The 26,207-nt window shown below is 40.6% G+C and overlaps 3 long non-coding RNA genes across 4 annotated transcripts; 2 read left to right on the forward strand and 1 right to left on the reverse strand.

Moving 5' to 3' along the window:
• Positions 1–531: 531 nt before the first annotated feature.
• Positions 532–5,203, reverse strand: LOC135284957 (uncharacterized). Its single transcript, XR_010350016.1, has 3 exons — positions 5,084–5,203; positions 1,254–1,353; positions 532–802 (listed from the first exon to the last, which is right to left on the reverse strand). It is a non-coding gene; the product is annotated as an uncharacterized LOC135284957 (long non-coding RNA).
• On the forward strand, positions 4,661–19,616 carry LOC135284946 (uncharacterized). 2 transcript variants are annotated; one of them, XR_010350010.1, is made up of 4 exons: positions 4,661–4,875; positions 6,129–7,128; positions 7,503–7,566; positions 13,339–19,616. It is a non-coding gene; the product is annotated as an uncharacterized LOC135284946 (long non-coding RNA). The 2 variants fall into 2 exon arrangements; XR_010350011.1 differs by lacking the exon at positions 13,339–19,616 and adding an exon at positions 8,123–11,568.
• Positions 19,617–24,085: 4,469 nt separating this feature from the next.
• On the forward strand, positions 24,086–25,272 carry LOC135284953 (uncharacterized). Its single transcript, XR_010350015.1, has 3 exons — positions 24,086–24,435; positions 24,780–24,954; positions 25,075–25,272. It is a non-coding gene; the product is annotated as an uncharacterized LOC135284953 (long non-coding RNA).
• Positions 25,273–26,207: the final 935 nt, after the last annotated feature.

Genomic DNA, 26,207 nt, shown 5'->3' on the forward strand with positions numbered 1-26,207 from the left:
GACTTATACTCCAAAAAGTCATTGCATCATAACTAAAAAGATTTGTGTATAGTCTTGGCTTTTGACTATACATCTGAGTTGAACAAAGAGCTATAAACCTTAACTGAAGCAGCCCTCCCTCTTCCAGAATAATTGCTCAATTTGGATATCATGTATTGATGCAAAATTTCTTAATTTCATGACTGGAGGAAAAGCTGTCTCTCTTTTTAAAGAGATGGAACCACCTGCTAACCAGAGAGCAGCACAATATATTAAATTGACATTGATTTTGCCGACAGTATTGCATTCACATGTTAAAAAAAACCAGTCACGGTTTTGTCATGAGAATAAGTTGGTGCTGTACATGACATTAAATAACACTTTCTGGATGGAACAGTTAGAGAGGTGGAGAAACTAATAACAATTTAAGTTCTTTGGTGCAAAATCAGTTTATTGTATTGACAGACAGATAAAGAAACAGGCTGCAGGGTGGTGAAAAGGTAGGCAGGTTGACTGATATTAGAATGTATAACTAGGAATAATGGCATAAGTTAAACAGAGAGACCCTCATAACACGAACATCTTGCACTGCAAAATAGTCTCCCCTAGGATAAGAAGAAACAGTTAGCTTATTAAATGAGTCATTTAATATGATAGGAAAAAAAGTTGGAAAATATGCTGTAGGGAGCAATCCTGGAGACAGACTACTAGACATTACTCTTCATTGCCTGTGATTATCTGCAGTCACATTTTTTTCCTCATATTCAAAATGTGGAATCGAGGTAAATGGAAGCTGTGCCTTTCAATTGCTCAGTTGCACAAGCTGAAAAAAAAATGAGGGTTGTTTTCTTAATGGCATTACTTAAGCAAAGAGCAATGACCTTTTCTTTAAAAAGGAGAACAGGAGACACACTTATAAATTGAAAAGACAAGTAATTGTCAGCATGTGAGTTCAAGCTGAGGTAGGAAGATCAAATACTGAATTCCAGTGCAATGATAGGAAGACCGCTCAGACATCTCCCGGAGTAATGCATGCTTAATTTTTTTTTTTTATTGTACAAGCACTTGGAATTTCTAATTAATTTGTGCAATATTTGTTAAAATCATGGCTAAAGAATTCACTTTGTCATCCTCTTTATCCTCTTCCTACTCTCAGGTACTCAGAGAGGCAATTACTTGTTTTGGATGGTTTGGATTTCTGTTAAATGTTACATATCTCTGATGATGAAGAGTCATTTGTGTATGCAAACAGAATAAATTACACTTTTACTCACCTGACGGAATCTGTTATGCTGCTAGAATGGTCTACATGGTGGAAATATACTTGGTATTTCAGGTTTATAGTGATTTAAATGCACAAGGACGTTTCTGCTCCTGAAATAAGTTAAATAGTTATTAACTTCAGTTGGCACAGCTTTATACTCTAAGTTAGGAAAAAGAAACTTAATGCTTCTCCTTTCCCCCATCACTTTGTGAGAGACTTCAAATTGCTTTGCTGAAAATTTCCCATTGCAACTGACTCCTACAGATTAAACTCAACAGAAAAAAATTGGAAGTGAGATATGACCTGAGCAGAAATCCCCTTATTCTCCTGGAAATTAAGACACTTTTTCACTCAACAGCTGTCTTACAATCTTTACCCTGTGGTTGTTCAGTACACTGTCACACAGTAATAGGCAAAGTGATCCAAGAGTGCTGTAGGAGCTCGGGTCCAGAGGGGAAAGTGAACCCACAGGACCCCTGAGGAAAGCAAATTCTGCTTAGTATCCACTCACTCCTGCTTTGCGCTCAGTGAGAAAGAGTGTCTGGCTGTGTGAATTCAGATTTGGTAACTCGATGACCAGTAACAGCAATAAAGTGTTTCCTCATTGATTTTGGCTTTGGGAACAGGTAAGCAGTGTGCCAGCACAGTAGTCAGGTGCTTTTTCTTGCCTGTTAGATGCTGAAAGACAAAGATTTAGTGTGTGTGTGGATGTCTATGTATGAATGTCCCCATATACACAAATACACACAATTACTAGTCTATCTGCTTGCATACCTAAAGCTTATGAAATAGAAGGCAGATGTCACAGATAGAGCAAAGATATTTAACTAGCAAAGCTTTAGCAATGTCCATTATCTCTGGATAAAGAAGATTGAGTTTTAATGCTCTTCTCTTGCTAAGCCTGTGTGAATGGTGGAGACCAATACTGTTCAAATTATTGAAGAGAGGTCCTGCTCAAGGTGTAAGTGTTTATAAGAGAAATGGGCAGTCAAGTAGGGAATGCTCTAGGGGTCAAGAATCTGTTTTTTGTGTTGCGTGATTCTTCTATCCATTAGCTTGCAATGTCTCTGGAGCCAAAGTTAATCCCTCTGGTATATCAGAGACTCTTCCCATCTGGGAAGCTCACTCGGCGCCTCTCACTACTGCTGTGCTGCCAACAGCAAATGGCATAAACTGAAATGTTACTCAGACATGTTGGGAGATTAAATTCCTCTTACACCGCTAATCCTCTGGGGTTTTAGGCATGGCCAAGTGCTGTCTTATCTTGCCACCTATAAAAATGTGCATGTGACTGAGAGGCACCAGATGTGTGAGGAGGCTGGGCAGTGTTGGCCTTTCCCCCTCCTTCCTCCCCAGCGGTCAGATAAGGTCCACAACCCTTCCCTTTGCTCCCAAAGCAAAATGCTGAGGTCACTATCCCTGCTTCTCAGCCACCCCACTCCTAGCTCTGGATGCCACACCTAACCTACCAGACCTTATTTTGCTGGGTGTGCAGGCACAGCCTGGCTGACTCTTACCCTGTATGTTCTGCAGCAGGTGTGCAGCAAACAGGGAAGCCCTGATGTGCAGCCTTGGACAGGAAGCAAGTGCAATTTATAAGTTTCTGCTTTATGGGTATGTATTTCTATTCAAAACCAATCTGGCAATGTCCAGATGGTCTTGCTAAAACACACATAGCCCAAAAGGAATTCAAACACCCAGCTGTGGGCATAATGCTTGTGCAATTGCATAATGCTGCATGCAATTTCTCTCTTCATATGGTTTGATTTGGTCACCACTGTTAGGTCACAAAGGATGCTCAAGCATTTCAGATGTCATTTATGTCCCCCAAACTTGTTGTTCTTATGAAAGTCTCCCTTGTATGCCACACATCCAACTAAAAATAATATTTCCTTCCATTTAAGATGTACTTTTTTCCTCCTTTAAAGCAGTAGGGGAATAATGATTACATGCTGTCAGTAAAAGCTGTATGTAAGAAGTCACACTGCTTTCTTTCTGTTATTTTTGTGTTTGGTTAAAGGTGAGCTTAACTGTTTTTTATTTATGAACTGTATTTATAAGGATCATCAACTGACCAACTGATAGCCTAAGATTTATTCAGAATTTTATCTGGACATTTGTTACATCTGATCATAATTTTGTTTTGTGTCTTCAAGAAATAAGGGACTAATCCTGCCTCAGTTAAAAAAAATTAAAACCACATAACAGTTGCAGTCTTGCATATACCTGTTTGAATACCATTGTAATTCTGTAAGAGGTACTTGGAAACAGGGTAGGTGATCTCTGTGGATAAAGTATTATCATGCTGCAAGTGAAACTGAATATCCAGAGTTCTCAGTTGGTCCTTTCAGTTTGAATGGGCAATAATCAGGCTGTGAGACTCACCTTGGGGACGGAATGCAGGACTGTTCTGAACAGAAAGAACTCTCTGGATTAAAAGAGGCCAGAGATTTGGTCTGTGCACAGACTCTCCTGCAACCTAATTTTTAGTGGGTCCATTTCTCTACTAGTTTGCTTTGATCATTCTGATTAATCATCCTCAGCGTGAGTATCTCACCATAGTGAATGAATGGCTTTTCAAGTCCTGATATCCTAGTACATGATCAGAGCCCCAAAGGGAGGGGAAAAACCCCCTAAACAAACTACCTGTCTTATCCCAACATGGGTGAGAGCAGCCATAACACAGTCTGCAGCTAAAGCACTCCTGCTTCCCATTCTCCCAGTACAGCTCTGGCACCTGGCACCCAGCAGGAGCCGTGCTGGGAGCTTGAGCACCTGCAGGGACTGAGCATGTGGGGTCAGGACCGCAGCAGGGAAGAGGGGATGGGGAGCTGCTGGAAAAATCTCCTCATTTCCTCATTCTTTGGCCCCAAAAGTTTGTGTCTGCATTTGACACTGGAGAGGAGAATGGGGGGAATATTCTCTGATTGCTTCAACTTATACCTCATGCAGTATTATTACCTCAGTATGTGTTGCTTTATGAAATTATCAGGTTCTTTCCTTAAACCCATTTGTAGTTTTTGATTTATTTCAGTCATCAACAGCTGGTAAGAAAGTGATTTCTTGCTGTATTTTAACTCAATATTTGGATGGTTTAGCTTTTCATTAGAGGTTAATTTTTAAACTTAGTTATTATGAGTCGTTAAAAAGAAGAAAATCAGTTTAACTTTTTCCATTAAAAAGCATTTATACTGGGGGAAGGCATGAGCAGGGTGTGTCTGTTTCCTAAAAAGCTGCTTTGCATCAGACCCCAGGTCCATTACACCAGCACGATGTTAGCACCCAGGAAGAGTTTGCAAACCTGTTTATTTTTGTATGAAGCTGTTATCTTTCGTAGCTCAACAAGGAAAACAGCAGCCTTGAAAAGAATTTTGTTTTGGAAAAACATGAGAGGGTTCTCTGTCAGCCTCCCACTGAGCATGTACAGAGCAGTGGCTGTGACATGGGGTTTGAGGGATGGTGAGAGATACCTTTCTGAGACAAACTGCTGTGACTGGTGCCTGGGATATGATGGATGAGGCTACATGGCCCAGCCTGCCCTGTGATGTCCCCTCCTATTGCAGGACTGCCACCACTCCTCAAGGCTGGCTGCTGTGGCAGTGAGGCAGAGCACTTCTCAGCTGCTCAAGCAGGTATGTAAAATAAGAATTAAATAACACAAGCTTTCCTCATTTTAACAAAATGAGAGTATCACAGCTATGGGTATGAATTTCCTTTAACAAAAGGGGTAATGTGTAGGGGTTTGCCTGATAAAACTCTTTTCCTCTGCTTTTCCCAAGGCTATTCCTGCAATGACAATAGGGTTTTTCTTCCAGAACTAGTGAGCAAATCTCCTCATACCCTATTTTCCAGTGAAGAGACAGGGATGAGTTGGTCCTGTGGGATGTGTCTGGGTTGTGGCTGTTTCACAGCAATAGCAAGGGTGGGTGACAATCTTGCTGCACTGCAGCTTTGAACCCTCGTGACTGAAGGGCCCAAAGAGAGTGAGTAGGGACTGATTTGGGGTCCTGGTGTGGCAGCCCTGCTGAGGAGGGTGAGGTGGAACCTGGAAACGGGAGCACTTCTGTCCCTCACTGTCCAGAGGGCTTGGCTGGTCTGGGCAGGTACTCGTGGTCACTTTTACACATGACACAGGCAGCTTGCTGTAAGATCACCTTCCTGCCAAGGGCAGAGCAGCCCACCAACCCCAAAGGCTGCTTCACCACAGCCCAGTCCATCTAATCCCTGCTGCTGATTAGAGATGAATCCCCAGCAGTTTCATGCTGTAGGAGATGGTGTCCTCTGCTGCAGAGGGAGTCACAGGGTTCAGTATGTCTCCAGTGAAGCTGCAGTGATAAGAAATCTGGATGATTTGTCCCCTCTAGTCGTGGTCTGTCCATTTGGGCAGTGATACAACAGGTTGTGCTGGTGGGGCCTCTACGTGGAAAAACCAGGCTGCAGCCTGCTAAACAGGCATTGCCATCATCCTTGAGAGGAAAAGGTGATGCATCCTTCTTTAGCAATGCCTAAAATTAGGATGTGGGCCAATTTTCATCATTTTTGTTTGTTGTTTTTTTTCCATTTTCTAATTTCATTTTCAGCCGTGGAATACCTCATGGTTCCCAGAGACAGAAATTCTGCCACCTTGAATATTTAACTTGAAATATTAAAACAATCATCTGGTTTATCCCCTTTAGACCTCAGGCAAAAATGGTTTTAATTTGGTGCCCAACTAATTATCTTGCTGAGAGATGTTAATAATTAAGCTAATAATTACTACACCTTTGCAATGGACCTTGAGGTAACTTTAATACAGGTAATTTAAAGATAAAAAAATAATTATTTCTGGAATCTTTTTTTGTTAAAACAGAATTTTTAAATATTTATATTTCTTTCCCTATTTCAGATTATGAATATGAACCAAAACACATGAAAGTTCCATAACTATTGACCAGAAGGGAAAAGGAAAAATTGCCATGCTTCAGCATGTCTGACAGAGAAGTTTGGGGAGAAGGATTTTGTTGTCTGGTGCAGGTCTTTTTTGAGTTATACTGCTCTTTCAGTTATTGAGAAAAAAAGCACACCCAGCTTCCTTCTTTGTCCTCTTCTTTCCCCAGTGTTTAGCCAAGAGTGGCCAGCACGTCTGGGATGTGTAGAATTGGCAAATTAAATTACAAAAGTGAATTCTGATCCAAGTACAGAAAAACCCAGAACTTCAACCAAAAAATGAGTGAAAACCAAACTTCTACAAAAAGCTATGTGGTTTTGCTCTTCATTATCACTTTCTACATTCAGAGCCACACACACTTTTAATGGACTTCTTTCCAGCAGAAGGGATGGTGCAACCCTGGAACAACCAATTTTTGCAGATGGGGACATAGGGACAGAAGCATTAAATTGCTTCCCTAAACCTTAGAGTGACCCATTCTGTGTGGATGGCAGAGCTGGGTACCAAGGGAACACTGTATCGGGGAGTTCATGTCTCACCCCTCCCAGCAACTGCAAGCAAAACACAGAAGTAAAAAGCTTTTTTCTTTCTTGGAGCTGAGGGACCTTCTCTCTGATCCCAGCACTCTGAGGTTACTGCACGGATGTGATTTATGCAGTAATTAAATCTGCACAATATAGTTAGGCACTTAAATGCCTCTTAAAATGGTATTTAAAAGAGGAATCCTTGAGGCCCTGCATGCCAAGGCGGTGACTCCCACTGCTCCCCACCGAGGCCAGTGGAGCACTTGGTGCTGAAGCCACAGCGTGGCCTTGAGCCAGAGTTGAGTGTCGTGATCCCAGAATGAATCCAGTGTACAGCTCTGTACTTCATGCTCATTTGTGAGACTTTGAAGAGGAAGACAGAACGGGACAGCCTGTCCCCTTGCGGAATAGCACCCTGGGAATTATTGCATTAGGTAGGTGCAGCAGGGCTGACAAAGGAAATGTTGTTTTCTTAGGCCTGCCAGTGCCAGCTCCCTGATCACCTGCTGTATTTGATCTGGCATTTGTCTGGTGTGACTCATTCCCTGTGGCCCCAGGAAAATGTGCTCTCTATCAGCATTTTAGAGCTTCTATTGCTCAGTGTTTGGAAACAGAAGGAAATTCTTTCCAAATGTGTTTCACCAAAATGGTGGGCTAAATTTTTGTAAGGTATCAAGCCTGTTAGGAAAAGAGGCAAATGGCATACCTGTATGATCACAAAAGAAGAGGAATTTCATTTGCAGGCAAAGGCTGCAAGATGGTGGAAACATTCTGTATTTATAAAGTAACATTTTTCTATATATTCCAGGGAGAAAGGGATTTCATGCTGGCTCTTTAGCACCCTGTCTTGCTCCCCACCTATTTCCCACAAAGTAAGTGGAAAATTTGCTCTTGCCTTTAAAACCAGAACTATGTGTGCTGTGGTGACACTATTACCTCGTTCTGTTACTCTATACTATATACTCTATGCTATACCCATGCAAGACCTGGGATCCTGTGGCAGCTGCTGGGTGGTGTGTGAAAAAGGGTTCACCTACATTTGGGGAGCTGAGTTTCCAAACATTGTTTGCATCTGGTTTTCATGGATCAGGTTTGGACAAGGTAGCAGAGAAAACATCTGAAACAGAAACTGGCCTCATGAATTCTCCCTATTATTAAAAAAAAAAAAAAGTTTATATTTTAATGTAAAAAATGTGTATTATTTAAACTGAACTAGACAAATGGCTTCACTTTATATTTGCAATAGAGTGTGAAAAAGTGGAATTTTAACTGTCTTTTACCTCTTTGGGCCTGGATGGTGCTGAGTGTTCAGACCTGTTCAGCAAAGACCAGTGTGAACATTATTTTGTCCCTGTACCTGGGGAGAAGGGAGGAGATGATGGAGATATTTGGGCCAAATATACTCATTAAGCCCTTTTTTGTTTTCAGGTGTTGCTGACTTGGGTATAAATCAGGACAGGGATGGGACAACTCAGCAAGTTTAACATTCCATGCATGCTGCAGCAAGGCATGCTCTCTTACAGCATGCCCAGTATTTTCCCATGCCACCACAAGCACATTCTGTGCTTCCTATCTCCCATTCATTCCAGTTCCTTCAAGGAATTGCCTTTCCCAGCCCAACACAGAGTGCTAGGTTAGAAGAAGCAGGCTTGATAGAAGATTTAGCTGATGAGGGATTTAGCAAGGAAGGAAATTTAGCAAGTTTTCCCCTCTGTTGACCTCATTCCCAACTGATTTCTTTGGAGCCAAGGCCCCACGCAGGGCAGCTTCTCCTGCTGCTAGTCACCTCCCTGCAGATAATCTGACCTTTTCCTTCTCCAGTACTGATAACATTTAGGAAAAACTGATATATTGGACAACAAACAGTTTTTATTAACGATTTAGAAGTATCCCAAAAAACCATGGGACCAGGGTGGTTCTGGGGAGTGTGGGCAGCCAAGGAGCTGCTGAGGGTGGTGCCCACTCCTTCCCAGGCCAGGGGGGCATGGCTTCCCCAGCACTGTCACTGCTGATGGGGGATCTTATCTCAAGCATTCCTCCAGCCAGGCAGGCAGAGAGGATTGCAGCTAATTCCCCAACACACATGTCGAGCAGAAATAATTTTAGTATTCTGCAGGTTAAGTCAGCGTTCCTTTCTTCCTTCTTTGTGTGTCATGTTCTGATGAACGCTGCTTTGTCTTGGCAGGCAATTGCTATTCCTAATTTGTGTAATAAAATCTGTTGTCTCCTTGGACAAGAAGTTTTTCTCTGAACTACATAGATGCCAATTGTTATTGAAATGCATGACATTCATTTTGTGTGTTTGTTCTTAGGAAACAAAATGAGCAGATTTTTCATTTTGTTCCTGTGGTTTTGCTAAGCTAGCAGGCCATATTTTATCAACACCAGACCTGTAAGCATCTGCTCTTTTGAAAAATTTAAGCAGAATTCCTGCTTTGCTCTGTGTAAATATGGGGAAAAGGAGCAGGAACTGTGAATCTACTCTTTATAATGCCTCATTATAAACTCTCTGTAATGTCTCAAAGAGTTGTTGCATCAAAGCAGTCCTGAGAGGGGAGCAGTGAGATTATACACACTTCTACAGGTGGGAAAACTGAGGCAAAGCTTAGTGGTAAAGCTGGAATAGAGCTGAGATGTGACTCCCAAAGCTCTTTGTTGCCATGTCATGCAGCCCCCTTCACAATGCTTGCATTATCAGGGCTGACAACCTCTTCTTCAATGCTGCTGAGTTTATCCCTGTAACACATCCATGAAGTACTGGAACTTTCCTTGTGTAGGTGGGATATCAAAGCAAATATATGTGTGTGTACTTTACGAGCAGGGGAAAGAGTTGCATACAGACACACATGCACAGAGAAGGAGGGAGAAACATATTGCAAACCCTGAGCTACTGGGGAAAAAGAAAACTTTATTAATTTTAAACATTCATCTTCTTGTTCTGCTCTGTGGGGCCCAAAATGTTCCATTTTTAATATGGCTGTTATTGACTTGAGGCCCTGGTGTTCAGTGAAATGTGTGGCTCCTCTTGCTGGGACTCTCAGGCTGAGCCCAGCAGCAGGCACTGCCCAACATGGACTCAGACATTTGCACTATGTGAAGTTCTACAGACCTGGGTCATTTTTCTTCAGAGCTGATAGAGCTCTTTGCTGTGAAGAGGGGTCCTACCACATCCTGAATCCTGCTCAATGAAGTGTCAGCTCTGTAATCCCAGTGGCTCCCAAAAACAGCCTCATTTTATACTTTGGCCAATGGAGACTCTCTTTTTGGGAAGGACTGCTCCAGAGAGTGGAAATCATAAGAAATCTGCAGTGGACAGAAAGTGTGGGAGAACATTTGCTGGAGTCAAGGAGCTGACCCAAAACTTTGTACCCCTTTATTATCTCCCTGGGGAAAATAGGTTGGAAAACACCACTGAAATACCTCAGGAAAACCAAGCAGAAGGTTTTCCTCCTTAAATTTCTTGCTGGAGTAAGGCAAGAGCAATAAAGTCATGGATTTATATTTGCAAATCTCAGGGTTTTAAAAAGCTGATATGGGAATATATTTGCTGCATGCTGGGGGAGAGAGTGAGAGAGCAAGCTGATCTGTAGTCTGGCTTGTGCATTTGTTTCACCCCTGCAAGCATCCCCTCCCCTCATGCAGAAGCTGATTTTGAAAGGTTCATATGGCTGCAGCAAATTTCAGCTTATAAATATATTAATTTTTGGGTTGTGCACTTTGTGCATCATTGCAGTGCTTCAAATGTTGTCTCAGCATGTTGTTCATTACTGAATCATGAGGAACATACAGTAAGAAGTATGTGGGCTGAGGAACATTTTGTTTTTGTAATGCTTGGCTTGAGTCTGTGCAGCATTTAACTTCCAGTCCACATTTGAAGTGTATAGGTTATAATAATGTTTGACACGGGTGTCAAATCTGTTCATCTAGCTAGAATAAATCCTATTTCTCTTCTACATTTGTCTTTATCAGTCCAAAACCATGGGAAGATTTCTGTCAAAAATGAAGGCAAGGAGGTTTCTTTCTTCAGAAAAAGAAAAATAGAATGTCAATGTATCTATTCTAAGGTCAAAAGTACAAGAAAAAATGCAGAGTTATCATAATTTTGACAGCTGTGTTATCTTTCTCATAGCAAAAAAAAGAATTTTCAGAGAATTTTCTCTGTTGCTTTCACAGAATATCCTGGAAGTTAAGATACTAGAGGGATTTTAAAAAAATACTAAAATATTTATTTTTCATGCCAATATGTCAAACTACTTTGAGGAAAAAAGAGAAACAATGAGAAATTAATGTATTAGAATTTGATTTTCAATTATTTTTTGCTAACATTTTAAAATATTCATGTGTAAGTATATAGGTTACAATCTATCTCCATATTTATGCTTGGAAATATAAATAAGAGAATGCTATATATGAAGCTGGCAGGTAAAAAAGAAGTCGGGAGATGGAAATCTATTGTCAAAAAGCTGGCCAGGAGTAGTTGTTCAAAATATTTTTATAACAAAATATATGTTTTTTATTTTGTGTTTTACACTTTTCAAGCTATCATGGAATGAAAAGAATGCTGTCAAAAGATGTAAAATAAAAGTAATTTTTTTTAATCCGTTGTTTAGAGCCCTACCCTAAAATACCAATAATCAATGCCTATCTAATCTTTAGCATCTCCTTTCATTTATTCGACTTCTGGCTATATTTTTCATATTTTTATTAGGCTCAGCTAACAGACAGGTGAGGCTCACAGGTCCACTGCTTGAACTGTCTGTTTGCAGAGAGTTACCAGAGAGACTCCAGCCAAGCTCATACAGGCAGAAAAAGAGAATTTGTCTTGGCTTTAATCTGGACTGTGCTCCCTGGAATGTCACATTGGAGCTGGCTGCAAAATGGAGACAAATTTTCATTTTAAAATTGGCAAGATAAAAATTGTCACCATTTTCTTGCTCCCTTACCCTCAAATTTCTGCAGTGGTAATGTGGGCAGAGGAATTGTCAAGCTGAGAAAATGTATTTAGAGACTCACTAGAAATGTAGTCCTGGCTGTTTGCTTTTAAAGAGTGGAAAGATGGATTTTTACAGGAACTCCAAAAGACCCTGAAACCACTCCTCCTTCTGTGGATAAGAGCAAATGCCAACAATCAGCTCTACTACTTAAGTTAATGCTAACCTTGGCCAGCTGCAATTTATAAAATTCTTCCTTTAAACTTCCTAATGCTGGGGAGATTATTGCTTTCCTGTGAAAAAAAATGAACAACATTTTTCCTCAATTTGAAGTTGCAGCTTAATACAAATACAGGATAGGGCTGCACAGGCTTTCAAGCAAACAACCAGGGATGATGAAGTGACACACTTAAACAAGGGCATCTTTCCTGAGAGACAGGTAAGGACCTGCAGGTGCTGTAGCACTGACCTGACTGCTCACACTGACACTGTCACTGCTTCCAATGGGATTTGTTACACTAAGGATAAGTGATTTTGTGAATCATGCTTCCCCAAGCCTCTCCCCCTTGGTCCTTCCTCACCGAGATGAAAGAGATCTCAAGCCCATGAATGCCAAACTCTGCCAAAGCCCACGGGCCTGGAAGCAAGAGTAGCATGGGAAATACCAGTGGGGATGGTCCCAATGCAGTGTAAGGCTTAGCAAAGGGAAGAGAAGAGTTAAAACACCTGAACTCTGCTTTCCACTTGATTGTGAGCTCTAATATGGTTTTTGATAGGACTTTGGGGGCTTTGGGTTCTGTTCTGGAAACTTTCATGTGAACTCAGCAAAGGCAAGTTCTCACTGGGATAATTAGAATCTTCTGGGACACAGACTATAATTCCTAATTAGTGTCAGTGGAAATGGTACATGAAAAGTGAGGTCATAGGCTATTTCCAAGAGGTTTTCCGTATCAAGGAAAATTAATTTTTCAGTGCCAAATAGAATGAATGCCAGGCCCTAGTAATCAAAGAGAGATTCTTGACTGAAATGTTAAATATCGAAATACAGCAGGTATAACTCTGCTGATTTGAAAGAATCTTTTTTTATAGGACTCTACTGGGAAATCAGTGACTCCCAAAATCAATTAAGTTCACAAATGTAGCTGGGCAGGATCAGTTGCCCACCTAAACTTATTTTCTTTATTTGAGGCTTTAAATAATGATCCATGAAAAACTCAAAGTGCAGGGTCAGGACTACACTCAGTTCTGACACCTGAATGCCAAATTATGAGTTCAGCGACGCCTGTCCGGCTATTTTTTCTTCCATAGGTAAGCTCAGATGGATCTGGCAGGACATTAATGAGCAAATAAGTAATCAGTGGAGAAGAATGAATAGAAACATGGCTCTTAACTTTGAATAAAACTCTGGCACTACAGAACTTCTGGATGAATCACAGTGGAATTTAATGTAGAATTTTTTTTCATCTGAGCCTGGTTTGAGCATTTCAGACTCTGCTGCCTTTCTTGGACAATAAGCCATTGCTCCGTTGTTCTGATGGCTGTAAAGGTAGATTTTGGGAAGGGTTAGGAAGAAGTGATACAAAATCCAGTCCACTTCAGTTTTCAAAAAATCTCTCTCCCTTGAATTTTAATGTTATCACATAAACCACAGTATATTTTTGGAAGTTCTTTTTTAACTGAATCTCTGTCTTACGCTTCTTTATGCAATTACAGAGCAAAGGACAACGATTGGGGGTTTCCTTTCTGGTTTTCTGCCAACTGCAGATCAAGGACACTTTCAATGACAGAAGGAGATGGCAAAATCCAAACCTCATAAAGAACTTATTTCTTCATGCAGCTTTTAATTTATGCTTGAACTCACAGTTTCACCATGGCATAGAGGCCAGAATGACACAGATTTGTGCCAATAAAGATTGAAAATATATAGAGATAATAAAATACAGTGATATGAAATTGTAAAAGCTAACATTTTGGGAAACATTTAGCTTTATTTTTCCCTCCTGGATTTGAGCCAAATACTATTCAAGATTAGAAGACACCAGAGGTTGAAAGTGTATTAAAAACCATCTGCCAAGTCTGGGATGTCTTTTGCCTTCTGAAGCATTGGACACAATCTCCTAACAGAAACTGAACTGATGGACTGGAGCATGTGGATTTCTGTTTTCCCATACTGATGTGAAAAAAATAACTGCAGACATTTGTATGTTTGAAAAAATGCATGCATATGGTCCTGGGAAATTTACTTTATTCATTAATTTATGAACCTTAGAACTTGTCTTCGGAGCCCAAGCCCTAAAGTGGACTGAAGATGGACAACTTTCCATAAAGCAGCAAAGGAAGTTAGCTTGCTTAATGACACTGCTGGCTGTTTATTATGCAAAGGAATTATCTTCTCCCCTTCACTGTTTGCAAAAATGAGCTTGCTACATTCAGATTTTAAGTGTCATATCCATAAATTTAAGTTTAATGCTGCTGTAGAGAGGCTTTCCCAGATAATTCAAAAGCCTATCTCCTTGAAGTCATAGACACTGTCATTCTGACTAGACAAATTTTATGTTCTGTGTGTAATAGCAAAGATGGATGATATGAGCTGTGCTGAGAGTGCTCTCAAGCTTTGGGAAGATCTGTGTGGATATCTGATTCTGGCTTATGAGTCTTCCAATCTCTATACACTGGTACCAGAGGTTTAAGTGCAGCAATGTTACCTAACACCTGCTTCCTGCTCTGTTAAAACTAGTACAGCATAATTACTTCAACTTCAATAGAGTCAGAGTGGTTTATACTGCCTGGACATTTTTCCTTGCTAAGGTGGAATTCAAGGCAATTTCTTGAAAAACTGAGCTGAGCTCTTTTTATTTTTCTGAAGTTTCATCTTTATCTAATTTAGTTATCCATTAATTCCACAAGGATAACAGCACCTTTTAAAAGTCTGAATTGCCCAAGTCAGCTTGATTAAAATTTCTCTTCCAGACACAGAACAGTTGTTGCCCATCTCTTCAGCGTGGGCAGCATTGCATCAGTGAAATGACTCTCCCAGTTCTCTTGGGATCCTTTGAGGTGAATACATTGGGGACATTATAAGACTTGGAAAGGCATGGGAAAATACACACAGTAGTTAGCATGTGGAGGAGGAAAAACTTATTCAAACACAAATATTTGTTTCACCATCCTCTTGTTAATGTTCACCACAGTGCAGAGGGATTTACTTCCTCAACTTCCATTAAATATATATTAATGGAAGTTGGGTAGATAAATCCCTAAGCTTCTCTAGGAACAGCTCTTCTGTATTTATTACTCCTCTTGAATTTCAATGCCCCTTAAAGCTTAAGGAACTTCAGATTTTATTTTACTTCTCTGGTAGTTTCAGTAAGTTGTGATAACATCCTGGGAACATGACAAGTGTGACAAAGACTGTGCTCTTTATTGGACTGATCATACCAGCAGCTATCTGCAACTCCCTGAGAAAGGAAGAAACTGTGAAAAAGAGTTCTTGGGTAATTAATTCTTAATACTGATTTTTTCCAGTATTGGTATGACTTCTCTTATGAAATATGAATTGATCTGTCCAAAAGGATGAAGGAAACTGGGCAATGTCATTAGCCCTGGAACTGTCAAAGGTTAGTGAGATTAATCACTGGTTTCTGCAGATAATGTCCCCCAGATTCCTATAGAGGTCATCCCACAGTAACTGGGACCACCCAGGAGTCACTCTGGCAGTCACACACCCACCACTGGAGCCTTTCACTGCTGGTACCAAAGCTCCTTTACATGAGACCCCACTTGGCTCTACACACACCCTACTCATGCAAAGTCAGACCAGGTTTCCTCACCACTTCAACCCTGGGTTTTCCATAGCAGTCTCAGATGTCTCATTCCAGAGAACAATTTGTTCACAGCACAGGAACACAGAAACAGCTTCAGCTGTTGCCTCCAAGGAGCACAAGAATCTCTGGGGTTTTATCCCCTCACAGTTTAAGCTTGTTGAAGTCTCACCTTTCCTCCTGAGCCTCCTGATCCTGGTGTGTCTCTGAGGGTCTGGTCACCTGGCTGGAGCCACTGCTCCCTGCATCCTTTGCTGTACAAAGGGCCAGCAATTCACAGCCTCTTGCCTTGGGTTCCCACCACAAGGAGCTCCATCTTTAGCTCACACTGCAGCTTGTATTCCTCAGCACTACCAGTGTTATTTCCTTCTGACTGATGACCTTTGAAGGCATAGAGTTATCTGTCAAATACAAGGTTGCTCATAATAGCTGCTAGGTTAGGAATGGATTTTACCTTACTATTGATTAAGGTCATGCTCTTCCTTTCTACAAGCTGCAGTGAAGTGACATGGTCTGTGGGCTGTCTGACTGCTTTACTCCTTTATTACTTTAGTACTAAGCCAAAGATGAAAGAAATATTTTTGATCTTTATGTTCTTTATTCTCTTTTGTTCTCAAACTTTCAACTAATTTTCATGTCTGTAAAGAATTTCCCCCATTCATCTCTGCTTTCTGGAACTGCTGTATAAAATATGTGGTCTGAGCTCTGCATGAAGATAATCCAGAAGCTGCAAATGGTCTCTCTAACCTATTCATCTATGTACAGTGTGTGTAGGTTAAAGATGGGTTTTACAGAGAAGCTGTGCTTTAGACTTGTTTTAGTGTCTCTTCAATTTAAACCTACCAGGGAGAGATTTCACCTGTTAAACCAAAATTGAATGACATTACATGACACTTTCACACTTTTCAGCTTGGTTTACCAGCATTCAAAGGCCCTTTCCCTCTGAGGGCAGGAAATAGCATGTCACAGGAACAATCTTTTGGAAGCAAAGCACTCTTTGTTTGTCAAAAAGGTGTCATACAGAGCACAAGAATAAAGTCAGTAAAGATTTATATGATGATGATTCTTTCATCCAAACTGAGGGTTTTTCTCTCAGACAGTGAACTGTCTCCTTAAAAGCATGTAATGCTCAGGATCAGGCAAGTGCCTTTAAATTGCCTGGTCCCTCTCTAATCACATGGTCTTGACTTGACTGAATACCCTGTAACCTGAGAATTACACCTACACTGCTAAGTGCATATTCTCCTGGGAGTAAAACCTGGCTCCCAGGCCAGCTGGTGTGAACTGGCTTTGGTTGCATTGCTGGGAGCAAATTTCAGAGCACACTGACTGCATTCTCCCTACACAATCCTTGGCCCCAGACGTCTTCTACATCCCTTGTCACAGCTCTGTGATTTTAAAATACAATTATATTTTTGGGTGCAATTTATTCATTTCAGTGCTTAAAATTAATGATGAATGCCCAAGTATTATAAACACTAGCAAGCTTTATATTAGCAAGCTTTCCTTAAAGACAAACCACACTGTAACAGGAAGCTTTTAAGGTGTTAATTCCTTCCCTTTTCACTGTTGATAGATTTATTTTTTTCTCCTTACTTGGCGGTTCTCCAGAATTACCCATGTTTTTTTCTAGGCTTTAATTTTATCTCCCTCTCTAAAGCAGAGGGAACCTAGAAACAGAACAACATAGTAATTCAGGAGTACTGGATAAGTTTCAGGTTTTGGACACCTTTGCATGACACAGGACAAAAAGAGTTTTCTCAACTTGACTCTGGATGCATCTTAACTATGTTGCCATGGTGCTCTGCCTGCCTAATACTGTGTTAGTGCAAAAAGGAATTTCCTCACCCAGGCTGTTGTGTAGAGCCATGTGAAATGACTTATCCCTTAGGAATCAAATTGTTCAAGAATTTCTGTACCATTTTGCCTTTTTCAGGCAAAACTGACAGTTGAGGATGGAATGTGTTCTCTTGAATCATTACCATTGCCAAAGATACACAAGAAAGGGAGATTTTAGAGTGAGCTATGAGATTCCAAGTAGAGTTTGCATGCAGAGTTCTACAATATTTATGAAGTCACTGTGTTTGATCTAGAAATCATGAGAAAAAGCAAACACAGAATTCTGTCACACCATGATTTTTTCAAAACTAAGTCACAGTCCCTAGTGTAAAATATCCTAAAATATGTTAAAAATTCTTGTTATTAGTACTACCAAATGAGAAATGTAGTAAAATAGCAGTCTGCTCAAATCACCAGAGATCAAGAGCATACTGGATCTTCCTTTGTAAATAAAGAAGTAGTGTAGGACTTTTATTCAATTCTTACAAAGAATTTTATTTTTTTAGCTGTGATGTAAATCAGGACTAACTCTCCTTTTATCACCAGATGTGCCTAGCTATGTCTAAGAAAATATTATATTTTAATGCTGTAGAGTATCTTAGAAAATGAATGGTCTTGGGAAAAATATCAAGTGCAAAAATCTCCTTGTACAAATCCCAAGTAATAATAAAAATTAACAAAAAGACACCAGATTCTTCATGCCTGCTCCATCAGTTCAGAAGCTTGCAAGAAATGGACATCCAGGAGTGTATTAAAGTGTCGCTGCTACTTTAACAGACGAAGATAAGTGAGCTTTCAGAAAGTCTTGAATTTACTGACCTTCTCTTCCAATTTGAGCTAATTCATTAGCTTCATAAAAGCCTTTCACCACTCTCTCAATAATTATTTTTTTCCACGTAGTTGAATTCTAGATTAGTATGCAGCCCTCTGAAGTAACGAGAGTGTTGTAAGCATTTTTTCTAATGGGTGGATCTGAAAATCACTTCTCCTGATGGCTGTGATAGATCTGTGGAGAATTTTCTGTGATTCCTTTGGGGAATTTTTCTACAAGACCACTCCATGCTTTTATCTTGCCAAGTGTTCAATGAGGCAACATTAGTATTGCACCAGAATAGATGGACAGTGCTCTACCATAGCTACAGGTTTCCAATTTGGTTTCAAAAGTATGAAGTACATGGAGCTTTTCTTTCCCTGAAGGCAACTTAGTGATACCCTGGGGATCCTCAGCTTGCCCTTATTCATAAAATGGGATCCATAATGACTAATATTTCTATACTTATGGGCTTCTAAGCTTTCTTAAATGACCACTTATACTGAAAGACAATTTCTGTTTCACTTCTTTAACATTTGGCTGGGAGATGACATATTTCAGTTGTAGTAGGTGGAGTTCTGCATCTTTCTAATGACAAATGTGCACTGCAGTTGTTGGAAGGCAAACCATGCTACAAAGCCACCATATATTATGGCCATGCTATTCCAACTATTTGTTACCAGAATGTCATTAAGGTTGTAAAGGTTTAATGGAATTTGTTCACGTTAGATATACAAAAACTGTGATCTGAGCTCTATTGCCTGCAGAAGGTTTTTACTGCCTGAGACAGTGCCTGATAGGAAGATGGTGAAACAGATGCAAGAGCAAGAGATAACTTCCTTATCTGCATGCTGCTAGGAAGGGAAAGGGTGTTATGAAGTGGTTTGTTGCTGAAATAAGCAAGTTTTCAGGTGCAAATGAAAAGCCTGAGAGAAGAATCCTACATTGGCTAAACTCCATGGATCTGTTCTAGCTTCAGCCTGGTCTGCTCGCTAATGGCTATTCTTTATCCAGTTTTGGACACCATTAGATAGCAATATCCTGGAATGGGTTTAAAACTCTGTCAAGGATAAAAATAAGCTCATTTTTTTTCAAACTGCTATTCCTACTTTTTCAAATTTTTAATGTTTTCAACACTGTTGTAAATCTGATTTATTCTAGAAGTGTATATTTGTTGTGGTTACAGTATATCCAAAGTAATTCACAAATCCTGCTGTAAATTTCTGTCTCCTTCAGTTTAGAGCAGTATTGCCTCAAAATAGAGTAAAAACCTCAGGGTTTGGCGTATGAATCATCACCTTTCCTTGTGTCTTCAGAAAACAGTTTCTTGGATATGCATCAGGGAAAAATATTTTTGTGACTATACCTGATTTTTGATCCTACTCTGCAATATCTCTTGCATGTGCATGTGTCTATGATTGCTTGCATGATTATAATTACTACAACATTGACTATTAATGTTGTGGCTCAAGTGGGAAGATGGGTATAGCCAACATCCACAAACTTTCCTAGTGACACAATTTTTAAATGGTGCTGTATTGAAAGGAGTTTGCACCTGCGTCACAAGACCAACATGGACATATTTAAAGCTGTCTTGTTTCAGCCTTCACTGAGGGTGAGTGCAGGGAGCCATGAGAAGGCTGAGTGCTGCAATGGTAATAAAAGGTAAGAAAAGTCCCTGCTGCAGGAATGGTGGCACCCAGTGATAGCAAAGCAATAGTGAGAATGGGAAAGGGGTTTCTGACACTGGGTATGAATTCAGAGGCTAAGAAATTGTTTGAAAAACTGAATGTACAGGAGGAAGACAGGAGAAAACCAAGAGAAAACTAGAAAAACAGCTGTGAGTGTATCCTTGAGGAAAAACAGCAGGAAGAGATTTTAGGGAATGTAATGCACTGAAAAAGTAGGTTTGGAAATTATGGATGAGAGATTTGTGTGCTCTCATTTGGTTTTGCCTATTCAGAAGGCAGGATTTTGTTGGTTTCTTGCAAATAAACAAGGTTACATCAAAAACTACAACTTGTTTTGTACCAGACTTCCCTTTAAAAGGAAATATTTCCGAAAGCTCCTATTTATTTACTGACTGCTTTGGTCAAAGTGCTAACAACATTTAAATGTTAAGGAAAAGTGCCAAAGTGACCAGGGGGAGACTCTTTTGATACTGCCCAGCAGCTTCCTCTGTGTATGTATGCTGGTAATTTTACTGCAATTAGCACTACCACACAATTGCTTAGCTGCCAGCTTTTGATAAATTAGGATTGGGAGCTCATGGGGATGTTTTAAAAGAGCAGTTCCTGCAGGTAACACTTTTCCATATTTCAAGCTTTTGTGGAATGTCTTAACTACTTGGCAAGGAGCACAAAGGATTTGCAATAAGGCTTACCTTAAATCACTTCTTTTTATATAGATATCACTTTTAAGTAATCACATGCCTCTTATTTAAGTGTGCAGTGATTCTCTAAAAAGAAAACTATGCTGTTTGATTTACTCCAGCGGCACTTAAACAATACCAACTGGGTCTTATTCTCACTGCATAATATATGGACTAAGCAGGGCAAAGAAAAGAAGAGATTTTTATTTTGTCTAATTATGAACCTTCTCTAACAATATGAAGAGGATCAAAAGGTCAATTTGATTGTGAATGTTACCGAGGATGTAGAAAGTGCTTTAAAAACAAGTGATAAAGACAAAACTCAAGACAATCTAATCAATACGGTTAACAGAGCATTCAGAGCACTCTTCAGGAAGCAGCAGGAGCTCATTCCAGTGAGTAAGATAGAAATAGGTGTCCAAGGGCCAGCTCAAGCCATATTTTTAGCCCCTTACATCTTCCTCAAATAACCAAAAGCATGTCAAAGAGCTCTGGACATTTGGGTTAGGCAACTGGGCTGCATGCTGTTTTGTGAGGAAGACATAAATTTTGTTCTTCATCAATAAGTATTTCTTACAGTTTGAGGTAACCTGTATTGCTCTGCCTGGTCTTCATCTATGACTCCCAAAGAGGGCAGATCTCCCACAGGTCTCTTGCCACATCTACCAGCCCCATGCAGGTACCTCAGGCAACCTAACCATAACCTTATAGCTTTGTACCTCTGTGCTTGGCGAGCTGAATTGAAATCAGTAATGATATCTTAATTTCATCTGCATCTCACTTCATGTTTCTCAGCTCCTGATCACGCAGGGGCAGATGAGATGCCCACTGCCATCACTGACAATTGCTTATCACTGGAGTCCTCCTTCCTGCCTTGCACAGGCATGCTGGGGGTGAAGGATAAGATGGTCAGGTATGTTGTGACATCCCTGAAAGAAAGAACAGCAATGAATGGTATCAGATGAGGAGAGCTAATGGTCAAAATGGGCTCTTAATTATACATCTCTTCTACAAAAATAAAGTTATGATCTCTGATTTACTGGTGTGATATTTAAACAATACTGATTGGGTTTTATTCCCAACACATGAATTAAGCAGGGAAATATATTCTTTTGAATGCATTATGTATATTTTAATTTATTTTTAAATTCTTTTAATCTTCAAAGCTTAAGCTTAGGTTGTTATCATGATGAAATGACATGTATTAAGGGACAGCTCCCTACTATAATGTGGGGCATAATGATATGGGGCTAAGGCCACTAGACCCCCACTCTAGATCCCCACTCCCGCTGTGCTGGAAACTCCCACCATCAGGTAAAACTGTCAGGAAAAGGAAGAGAAATGCACAGTAAGACTGCAGAGCTTCTACCCATGGGCCTTCCTCTTAACTGTGTTGCAAATTTTTTCTGCATCATTGATTTAAAACAGGCCTGACAAAATAAATCATGCTTTAAAAATTAAGGCAGTAAATAATGGGTGCATTACTGGAAGAGCAACACTATAGATGGTCAGTGTGCCATTTACTTCTTTCAGCCATTTAAAACAAAAGAAGCATGGTTCTAGGAAAAAAAAAGGGATAAAGAACGTGACAGAAACCATTGCAATTAGTATCACATCAGTCTGATGGGCACGAAACACATGAACAGGAAGAAAATGTGACATTTCAAACCACACCAAGAGATCTGGCTGAAACGAAGATGACTTTCTGGAGAGAGATTACTGATGTGGAGGCATGATTCTTTGAAGCTGATTTTTCCATTTGGTGTATTTATAGTTCAATCAAATATTCCTATTGATCTGAGAATGTGGTATTTTCCTTAGGAAAGGAATAATGAGTGTCTAGGTGTCTAGTAAATCCTCCAGAGATTTGAGCTGCCTGGATGATGATTAAGGCTGACACTGTTGGAACACTGACTGCGTTGCTCTGCCTGGCTGCCTACTGTGCCATGCCTTAAAGATCAGGTGTAGACCAATTAGTTAATTTTAATTGTGCTTATATTAATTTCAATTAGCCTATCAGATGGCAGAGAAGCTAAGAGAGCTTTTTACTCTCACTCTAAAAATCAGTAGAATCAAAGAGTATCTCAGGGAGATGTATGTATTTCAGTGTTTTGGAAAAGATGCAGAGTACGTCTTCCTGGTCACAGTCAGAACTGAAATGAGACTTTAATAGAGTGAGATCTTAAAAGAAGCCAATTATCTTGATTTCTGGTTGATTTTTTTTTTGTTAATTTTTTTATTCTGTTGCAAATAAAATAATTGGAATTGTGTATGTGATTTAAGAACTTTCATCTCAGAATCACAGAATCACCTAGGTTGGAAAAGACCTTTGAGATCATTGAGTCCAACCCATGGCCTAACACAACCTTGTCAACAAGACCATGGCACTGAGTGCCACATCCAGTCTTCCCTTAAACATATCCAGGGACAATGACTTCATCACCTCCCTGGGCAGCCCATTCCAATGCCCAATCACACTTTCTGTGAAGAGATTCTTCCTGATGTCCAACCTAAACCTCCCCTGCTGCAGCTGAAGACTGTGTCCTCTTGTCCTGTCACTGTTAGCTGGGAGATGAGACCAGCCAGCTCCTGGCTGCAGCCTCCTTTCAGGGAGCTGTAGAGAGTGGCAGAGTCCCCCCTGAGCCTCCTTTTCCCCAGGCTAAACACCCCCAGCTCCCTCAGCTGCCCCTCTCAGGACTTGTGCTCCAGACTCTTCACCAGCCTTGTTGCCCTTCTCTGGACACACTCCAGCAGCTCAGGAGACTCCCTAATGTACAGAGGCACCCCTCCACCTCTCCTGCCTCACCTGTCTCTTCTGAAGAGCACGAAGTCACCCACGGTGGCACTCCAGGCATGCCAGTCATCACACCACATTTCCGTGGTGCCTATGTCACAGCTCTCCTGCTGTACCATGGCTCCCAGTTCCTCTTGTTTGCCACCATGCTGTGTTCATTCCTCTAACTCCACCACTCTATTTCTCTTTCACCCTCCCTAATACTGCCTAGCCTTTCCATTACTTCCTTCGGCTCTGCCACTAGACAGAGGAGATCATTCACCTCCTCACACCACACACAGCCCTGTTCTCCAGGCTCAGACACTCCCTGCAGCCACAGACCTGGACAGCTGCATTTTTGGGGGTTCTGTTTGGGCTAGCACACTCTTGCTGCATGCAGTAGCAATGGTTTTTGGCTGTTTGTAAAACATCACTGGCTCGATTCAAGTTGCAGGGAGAAAACCCCAAACCAACAGAAAACCCCAATAAAAACACCACAGCCACCTAACACCTGGCATGCCACCAGCAGCCAGGGAGTGGCTGAGTCCTTCCTGGAGTGGAAACTCCCCCTGCCATGGCCCTGTTTGCCTGCTCATATTTCTGCACTCACAGAGTTGTTTAACTCTCCTGCCAATGGTCCTGGCACTGCCCCTTGCTCGCCCGATTAAAATGAGTTTTGACACACTAGGGTGAACCTGGAAATTACTTTTAGTGAAACTTTGGGTCTATATGAGTCTGTCTTAGACAAAGACAATCATCTTTTCAAGTCCGAAATTCTCTGTCAAAGCCCCAGCAGGGTATTTTGGAAGATTCCCGTTCCCCCAATGCTTTGAGACTGTATTCAGTACCTTGCAAGTCTGATGAAGTTCTGGACTAAAGTTCTCATCTTCTGAGTATATGGCTCTTGATGGGTCAGTTTATGCAATGAAATAGATTCTACCAGAAAGTCAGCAGACAAAGTATTTTTTTCTTTGTAGGAAAATAGGTAGGGATGAAACCAAGTTAACTTTGGTGCTGCAAAAAGACCTCCCTGGATCAAATTCCATTTTTTAAACATCTTATCCCATGGTTACTGACTTATTTTATCTTGTATTTTGCATGTGCTGTTTATCATTGGAAATCCCACAGTGAATGACGCTGATATCCTGAGCATGGAGAAAATCACACACACCTGCTGAATACCATACCTCTGTAGGTGAGGGATATCTAGTATTCATTCTGTCCTAACTCCATGGAATCCCATGAAGCTAACCCAGCAAAACTGTCCATCATGTTCAGCTCATTAATAGTGATCAAAGCAATGGAGCTTGCTTTGGGATGCTTGGGTTATATTTTGTGATAAAATTTTGCAGTTTTCTCTACCCAGACTCTGGAACATAAATCACAGCTTGAACTAAAAAGCAGTCTGGGACATTACAAATCTATAGATGTCTCTCTTCCTCTGTGAAGAAAAGAAATTGAGTAGCAGATACTAGGGGTTTTTTTGCATACAAAGGCTCTGTTTATGCTGACAAAATTATTTTTCTCATTGATAACTAGGTAAATAAATTTGAAAAAGTAAAATTTTCTGCCTGGGAAGAGATTCAGTTGCAAAAAGCAATACATTGACTCACTTAAATAGAGATATTTAATGAATTGTGAAGATTAGACCCATATGCACAGAGCCACTAGAGGATGTTTTGATGATTGGTTTGTACCTAAACTTGACTCATAGGTAAGAGGTGTTTTAATTGCACCTTAAAATTACTATTTCAACCAATAAGCAGAAAGTCTTTTGCTTGAGTACTGATAAATCTCACTAATGATAATTTCCGATGATAATGATAATTTTCAGAAGATTTCTCTCTTGGGAATCAAAATAACTCAGGCCAAATCCATAAAAATCCAAGAAGCTCCAGTCCAGAAGCATCTCCAAGATCACAGCAGCTGGAAAACACAAACTTTCAGGGTTCCACTTTGAGGACCTTGAGGAAGGCTGAAGACAGTGGCCCTGGCCCCAGGCTGCAGCACACTTTTACTCACCATAGCCCAACCACAGGAAAATAAAGCTGTATCAAAATCCAGGACTGTTTTAATTTGCATGTGTTTGTCTGTAACCACTGGTGACAAAGAAAACCCAAGGGGAATTGCTGATGTCACACCCCCTTCACAGAAAGCATAAATGAATAGAAAAGTAAGAGGGTCATGTTCCAGCTACATCTCCTGAAAGTCCCATAGCTATGGATGCTCTTCTGAGCCAGTGATACTGCTGTGTAATTTGTTTTGTGTCTGTTGCTGAAATGGGTTTATTTAAATTTTTCATTTATCCACATTTATCTATTTTAAAGCCTGTGCTAAACCTTTTGTGCTTACAAAACTGCTGTGCCAGTAAGGTGGCTTTGCTGAGTATAGGCAGTATTTCACTAACTGGAATTTGTGAGATTCTAAGGAGAGAAGTTTCAGCAGCTTGAAATATAAATGTTTCAGGATGATGGTGATAATAAGGTGTGACATAAGACATGCTCTGATACACTGGGAAATAGTGAGGAACAAGTTTATACCTCCAGAAGGTAATATTGCAGAGGGATCCAGTTCCCATATATCTTCTCATCTATGTGAGGATGGAGTAAAGCCAGACTGAGCTCCTACCAGCAGGAGTTGGCTCTGGATACCTTCCCTTAGAGCAAGGTCAAACATAATTAGAATGAGGTAGCTCACAGAGAGGCAAGATGCCATTTGGGCCAACATCCTGGGAAATGGGCCAAGGACCACAGCTTGGTCAGGAGAGGGATGTGGGGTACCAGCAAACCAGACCACTGGCTGCACCATGTCATCTGCATACCCTGGAGATCCTGGATGGCTTCTCAGCTCTGCAGATCATCTGGAGAAAAAAACTTTTTGGGGCTTGTTGCCTAATCTACAGAGCTAAAGCAAGCTGGAGGAAAAAAAAAAAAAAAAAAAAAAGTAGGCACAGGGAAGTGTGTGCTT

The sequence above is a fragment of the Passer domesticus genome, chromosome 1 (genome assembly GCF_036417665.1).
Source record: "Passer domesticus isolate bPasDom1 chromosome 1, bPasDom1.hap1, whole genome shotgun sequence".
Taxonomy (NCBI): domain Eukaryota; kingdom Metazoa; phylum Chordata; class Aves; order Passeriformes; family Passeridae; genus Passer; species Passer domesticus.